Here is a 7,798-nt window from a genome sequence, read left to right as displayed (position 1 = left end):
GGACTAAATTTCTTTAACGGGTAGGTACTGTGATGACCCGGGAATTTCCGACCAAATTTAAACTAAATTCTTATATAATTTCGACACGATAAGCAAAGTCTGTAATGTTGAGTCTCAAAATTTTGAACTGTGTTCATGTATTCAATTACCCTTTGACTATTCTCGACGATTCACGAACAATTGTTTGTAAAGAATTAAATGTATATAAATGTGTATATGTATATGTATATATATTTTGTAATATATAAAACTGATAAATAGTAAACATTCAAGATATGTTATTACATAATATATAATTAGTAAAGATGATTAACAAGTTGTAGTATTATGATATTAAATATAATTATGAGTTAAAAATATAGTGTTAAAGTAATATTATTATTACTTTCATTAACATTAATATTAATATTTGTATTATTACTATTATTATATAAAGTGTGATAGTCACTAATATTATTATCATTAAAAAAAATATTAGTATTATTATTATTATCATAATTATAATTGTAATAAATTTTATAATTATCAATATCATTAATAATGATATCATTTTACTATAGTTATAAATATTTTATTAATTAATTATTATGTATAAATACAGGTACATACATAAATTATATAAATATTGATATACATATATACATAAAGACAGACATATACATACAAATATACTAATATATACATAAAATCAGTATTTATATTGCATTAGTAATTAATAATAAAATTATATGTATTTGTTTTTTTTTTTACAGCTAATGAGTCCAATTTCAGTTTTACATCCTTATCAACTTTATCAAAGTTTTGTTTTTGTGTCTGGATTGACTTATGTCAAGGGCTGGTAAGTCTAACGGGGTCCTCAAACGAAAACGTAATCTGTTTCCAATCTATATCAATTTATGAATCAAACAAACTCAGGTTAGAAAGTCCTACCCACTCGTTTTTTTTATTTTTCTTATTTATTTTTCTGTTATTAAACGTTGTCAATCAATTACACTATAAATCAGTCGAATAGTTCTGGGTTATCAGTTAATTCCCTCAATTCACACTTTACCATTATCATGTATCAAATAAGAGTCTCTGTATCAAATTAATTTTTAAACATAAAAAAATAAAAATAAACAAGCACAGACGTATCCCTGCTCTTGATACATTTTCACAAAATTTTGATTTCGCAATTAATTTAAAAATATATAAATGTAGTTTTGTTAGAAATCGTTTACTTTAACTACCTGCAAAGATTCAATTTCCAATTCCTCTTAATGAATTCAAATTTTCGAGTCAAACCTTATTTTCAAAAAGTCAAAGGATTCGTTCTTCATAAAATTCGAACTCCAGTGGAAGTTTTTGATGCAATTGACGATTGAGAAAGTTTCTAGGAGTGTTTTGAAATATAATTCGTGTTATAATTTTGTCTAATATTTCCTAAAATTTGAAATTTAGATTTGAGTTCTTCAAATATTTTTACGAGCAAAATAGTGGTTGTTCTTCATTTTTTTTTTTGTTTTTCGTGTCTGTTAACTGATATCACAAGTAGTAGTTGTATACATTTTTTCCATCCCAAATCCTAAATCAAAATATTAACTAGCTGTTGAAGTGGTTTGGATTATCTGATCGTTCATGGTTGAAGAAGAGGGAGGATAACAGAAAATGTTTAAATAAAAATGAATGGACAATAAATCAGGAAAAGTATGAATGGTAGATTGGTTAAGGATTGTGTTAAAGAACGAGAGGTCTCGGGTTCAAACCTGGTTCATGGCGTTTTTTTTAAAAAAAAAAGCTTTTAAGGTAGTTACTTATTATTATTATTATTATTATTATTATTATTATTATTATTATTATTATTATTATTATTATTATTATCATCATCATCATTGCTATTATAAATTATATTGTTATTGTTGTTATGATTATCATTATTATTAATGTTATTATTGGTATTATAATTATTATTATTATTAGTATTATCATAATTATAAGTATTATAGCCATTATAATTAGACTTATAAGTATTATTAAAATAGTTATTATTGTTAATTGTATCACTTAAGTATTATTACTACTACTATTATTATGATTATTATTATTATTAATGTTATTATTACATTTATCTTTTTTGTTATTTTTATTATTATCATTAAGTAATAAAATCTTTATTAGTATTAATATTATTAATAAATATTATGAATATTTGTTATTATTGTTATTACCGCTAATATAAGTAGTAGTTATCAACTATTATTATCGTTATCATAACTCTAGTTACAATTATAATTATTGTTATTTTTATTGTTATTACTAATATTATTATCAGAATAGGTATTATTATTAAAAAGTATGATTATTAATATTATCATTATTAATCTCAAAAACTATCTTTTTAAGCAGATAAATATTTTTACAGAAAATATACTTATTATGTATACCATAACTATATTAAAATTTTACATAACTATATATATATAAAACTTACTAATATTATTTATATAAATACTTACAAATAACAAACTATCGATTTTAAATATAACATTAAACAATTATGTATATAAATATGGATATTCTAATATAACTATATAAATATTAACCATTATGAATATATACACAAACTAAACATACATAATATATAAATTAAAGATATAATAAATAAATTTGTTCAATTACGATTATATTCTTAATATATATACAAATGTTATAGGTTCGTGAATCCGAGGCCGATCGTGCGTTGTTCAATATAGTCATATGTATTTTCACTACAAAATACATTAGGTGAGTTTCATTTGCTCCCCTTTTACTCTTTACATTTTTGGGGCTGAGAATACATGCAAATGCTTTATTAACTGTTTTACAATAATTATATGCGTGAGTTTCATTACTCCCTTTTTAAATGCTTTTGCAATATATATTTTTGGGACTGAGATTACATGCGCTGCTTTTATAAATGTTTTACGAAATAGACACAAATAATCGAAACTACATTATATGGTTGAATTGTCGAAATCGAATATGCCCTTTTTATTAAGTCTGGTAATCTAAGAATTAGGGAACAGACACCCTAATTGACGCGAATCCTAAAGATAGATCTATCGGGCCCAACAAGCTCCATCCAAAGTACCGGATGCTTTAGTACTTCAAAATTTATATCATGTCCGAAGGAGGATCCCGGAATGATGGGGATATTCTTATATGTATATTGTGAATGTCGGTTACCAGGTGTTCAATCCATATGAATGATATTTTGTCTCTATGCATGGGACATATGTTTATGAGAAATGAAAATATGAAATCTTGTGGTCTATTAAAATGATGGAAATGATTATTTATGTTAATCTAATGAACTTACCAACCTTTTGGTTGACACTTGAAAGCATGTTTATTCTCAGGTACGAAAGAAATCTTCCGCTGTGTAATTGCTCATTTTAAAGAAATTACTTGAAGTCATTCATGACATATTTCAAAACACGTTGCATTCGAGTCGTTGTGATCATCAAGATTATTATTAAATCAATTATAGTTAGATATATTATAAAATGGTATTCATACCGTCAACTTTCGATGTATTGAAATATTGTCTTTTCAAAAACGAATGCAATGTTTGTAAAATGTATCATATAGAGGTCAAGTACCTCGCGATGTAATCAACTGTTGTGAATCGTTTATAATCGATATGGATTTCGTCCGGATGGATTAGGACGGGTCTTGACAAATATCACCCAATGCCAATAATGACTGTTGATTAATGTAACATCCTCAATCGGGCCTAGCTGTAAGATTACTAATTTGCCCTTAAGTTAGTATTGTGTTATTATATGCTTTTATTTTTTATTTAATATTTACTATTAAATAATGATGTGGTTAGGACCAGTTTGTGACAAGGGTCACAGAACAAGTTTGTTTATTTAATTTGGACTTCGTTTGGGTTGCCAAATATCATACGAAAGATACCTGATAACTGATAAATACCCGTGTATCGCACAGTGTGGGAATTAACCTAAATTAAGTGAATAGGGAGCTGTGTTCTTACCATTTCTAGAAAATTCACCAAACACCTCGTTCTTCATCTTTCACCTACATCAAAACCCTAAGTTTTAATCCTTGTTCTAGAGCTCAAATCGTTCATATCTTTGTGTTCTCTGCGATTTACTGATTCCTTTAAGGTAAGATTTGTAACATTTCGTGATTTAATCTTTGAGAAATTAAGAATTTTGTGTTAGTTTTTATAAAAGTGTAAATTGGGTCAAAATGGGTTGATTTAGTTTTGTTTATGTCAAAACATTGTGGGTTTGTATTTCTAAATGATCATTGTATCAGATTTGGTAAGTTTTGTGATTAATAACGAGCTCCAGATCGAGAATTGGTGAGTTTGGTGTGAAACCCGTCACTTTGGTATGTGACGACCCGGAAATTTTCGACCAAATTTAAACTTAGTCTTTATATGATCTCGACATGATAAGCAAAGCCTATTTAATCGAACCTCAAATTTTAGAACTGTTTAATGAAATCATTTGACCTTTGACTATACCCGACAATTCACGAACAATTGTGTGTAAATAAAAATGTATATATATATATATATATATATATATATATATATATATATATATATATATATATATATATATATATATATATATATATATATATAAATATAAGTGTATATGAAATATTTTTGAATAAATAAAAAATACACTTTAAATGTAAAATAATAAACAAAATAATTAAGTATTATCAAAATGAATATATATAAATATATATATGATATTAGTCTAAATATGTATATATGATTTTTATTAATAATTATTATTATTATATGGTAGTAAAAAAATGTATAAAAAGAATTTTCTGATATAATATATATTATATAGTCATATTACCTATTACAAAATAATGTATAAAAAGAATTTTTTGATATAATCTATAATAATGTATTACCAATATATTAAATAAAGTTGTTATGTTGTTATTACTTTTACTACCAATAATTGTATTATTAATATTATTATTAACATTATATGGTAGTATAAAAAAAATGTATAAAAAGAATTTTCTGATATAATCTATAATAATGTAATACCAATATATTAAATAAAGTTGTTATGTTGTTATTACTTTTAATACCAATACTTGTATTATTTATATTATTATTAACATTATATGGTAGTATAAAAAATGTATAAAAAGAATTTTCAGTATACTACCATATAATATATTATATGGTAGTACAAAAAAAATGTATAAAAAGAATTTTTTGATATAATCTATAATAATGTAATACCAATATATTAAATAAAGTTGTTATGTTGTTATTACTTTTAATACCAATACTTGTATTATTAACATTATTATTAACATTAATATAATTATTATTATAATTATCATTAATAAAATTATTATTATCAGATTCACTAAAATTATTATTGTTATTATTATTATTATTATTATTATTATTATTATTATTATTATTATTACTAATTACATTATTATTACTAAAAATTAATATTAATGTTTATATAATTATTATTGTTATGTTTCTTATATAATTAATATACAAGTATATATACATTTTCGATATATAAAAGTACAGATATAAATACATGCATAATTACATATACATATATACTGATATATACATATATGCAGCCACATTATATAAAGCAGTACTATTATTATTATTAATTTTTGATTAATTAAATATTGAATTAGACAAAATACATGATCAATTTCATTCTTCATATCACTCTCACACTGTATTAGATTGAAGATTCTGTCCATAATTCAGTACAATCACGATCTCAACTCTCACAATACCAACAAAATTCATTTTCCATCTCTATCTGCTTTTTATTATTTTTTATTTTTTTATTTCACTGCCAAATTGAACAAGGCTGTCGATCAAGTATTATACATATAAATCACTTGACTTATGTTATCTGGGAGGAATTACTCGAGCTTCCATTATCATTATCTAACATCAATTACAACAAATTCAAATTGTTGAATTTAACAGAAAATATAAATATGAAATCGGTTCTACCTCTGTTCTTGTTCTATTTTTCAAAAGCTCGAATTCGTTTTGTTTTTCAAAATCTGTAAATGTGGTTTTGTTAGGAATCGTATATGTAATCTTTCTGCAAAGTCTCGAGTTCCAATTCCTCAAAACCATTTCGAATTTTTGAGTCAAACTTTGTAATTCAAAAGTCAAACAGATTGTTCAATGTAAAATTCGAGTTCTTTGTTATATTTTAAGTTAAATTGAGAATGGAGAAAGTTTTTAGGAGTGATTTGAAACTTGTTTTGTATTGTAACCTTGATCTATAACATTCTCATTTTCAAAATCAATAAAAAAAAATTAAACCGTCGCTACAGCAACAGCAGGCTGTTTTTAATTTTAATTTTTTTTTTTGTTTTGATTTGTTGAGTCTGCTAAATTAAACCCAATTTTATCAAACATTTTCTGTTTCATTTACGAATTCAAAACCACATCATGGCTTTCTGTTGTGATGGTTATAGCCATAGTCGATTGATTTAGGCATGATAAAGAAGAAGTTGAATAACAGAAATAGTATATAGTTAATTTAGGATAGTATAATATCAGAAAAGCTGGAACAGACGGATGGTTAAGTATGGGTTCGGGTATTCGAGAGGTCTTAGGTTCGATCCCTGTTGGTGGCATTCTTTTTCTATTTAAAGCCTACCTATATGAGGCAGTTTTTCTATTATTGTTATTATTATTATTTTTGTTACTATTATTATTATTATTATTATTATTATTATTATTATTATTATTATTATTATTATTATTATTATTATTAGTATTGTTGTTATGATTATTATTATTATTGATATTATTACACTCATCATTATTGTTATTACTATTATTATCATGAAATATTAGAATTACTATTATTAATTAGTATTATTAATAATTAGTATTATTATTAAATGTAATTATTATTATCATTATATTAAATATTATCATTTACTTAGTTATTATTAATAGAATAAGTACTATTATTATTATGATTACGAATAAGAATTATTGTTATTATATATTCATTAATATTATTATAATATTGTTATCTATATCAAAATCAATACATTGTATTTTTATTAAAAAATCTTATAATTGTTAGTACTATCAATATAGGTAGTACTATTATCAATATGATTATGATTATTATTATTATTATGAGAATGATACAAATTATTATTATCTTCATTAATAATAATATTAATACTAGTATCAGTTTTGTAATCATTAGTATTATCATTATTATTATTAAACTAAGTATCATTATTGATAAAATTATTATTATTATTAGTATTTTCATTATTAATAAAGTTGTTATTATTAGTAACTTATTATTATCAAAACTATTTTTTTAAAACAAATAAATATTAGTTTCGTAAAAGATGCTTATTACATATACTATAATTAAAACAATATCTCATATAATAACATATCAAACAGGCTAACATTTGAAATACTTATACAATATTGATTTTTAAATATAATACTAAATGTGTATCTAAAGATATATAAATATTAATATAACTAAAAGTATAGATATTTAATATTGTAATGATATATATATATATATATATATATATATATATATATATATAAAATAAATATATATAACATATAAGTTAAGATATGATATACATAAATAAAGAATAAATTCCAAATAACTACAAATATATATAAATATTATGTAACTAATAAATGAAACTATGTGATTTCCAATATACGTTTTAATACATATATGAATGATATAGGTTCGTGAATCCATGGCCAACCTTG

The sequence above is a fragment of the Rutidosis leptorrhynchoides genome, chromosome 2 (genome assembly GCF_046630445.1).
Source record: "Rutidosis leptorrhynchoides isolate AG116_Rl617_1_P2 chromosome 2, CSIRO_AGI_Rlap_v1, whole genome shotgun sequence".
In the NCBI taxonomy this organism is placed as follows: domain Eukaryota; kingdom Viridiplantae; phylum Streptophyta; class Magnoliopsida; order Asterales; family Asteraceae; genus Rutidosis; species Rutidosis leptorrhynchoides.
This window is presented reverse-complemented; position numbering follows the sequence as displayed.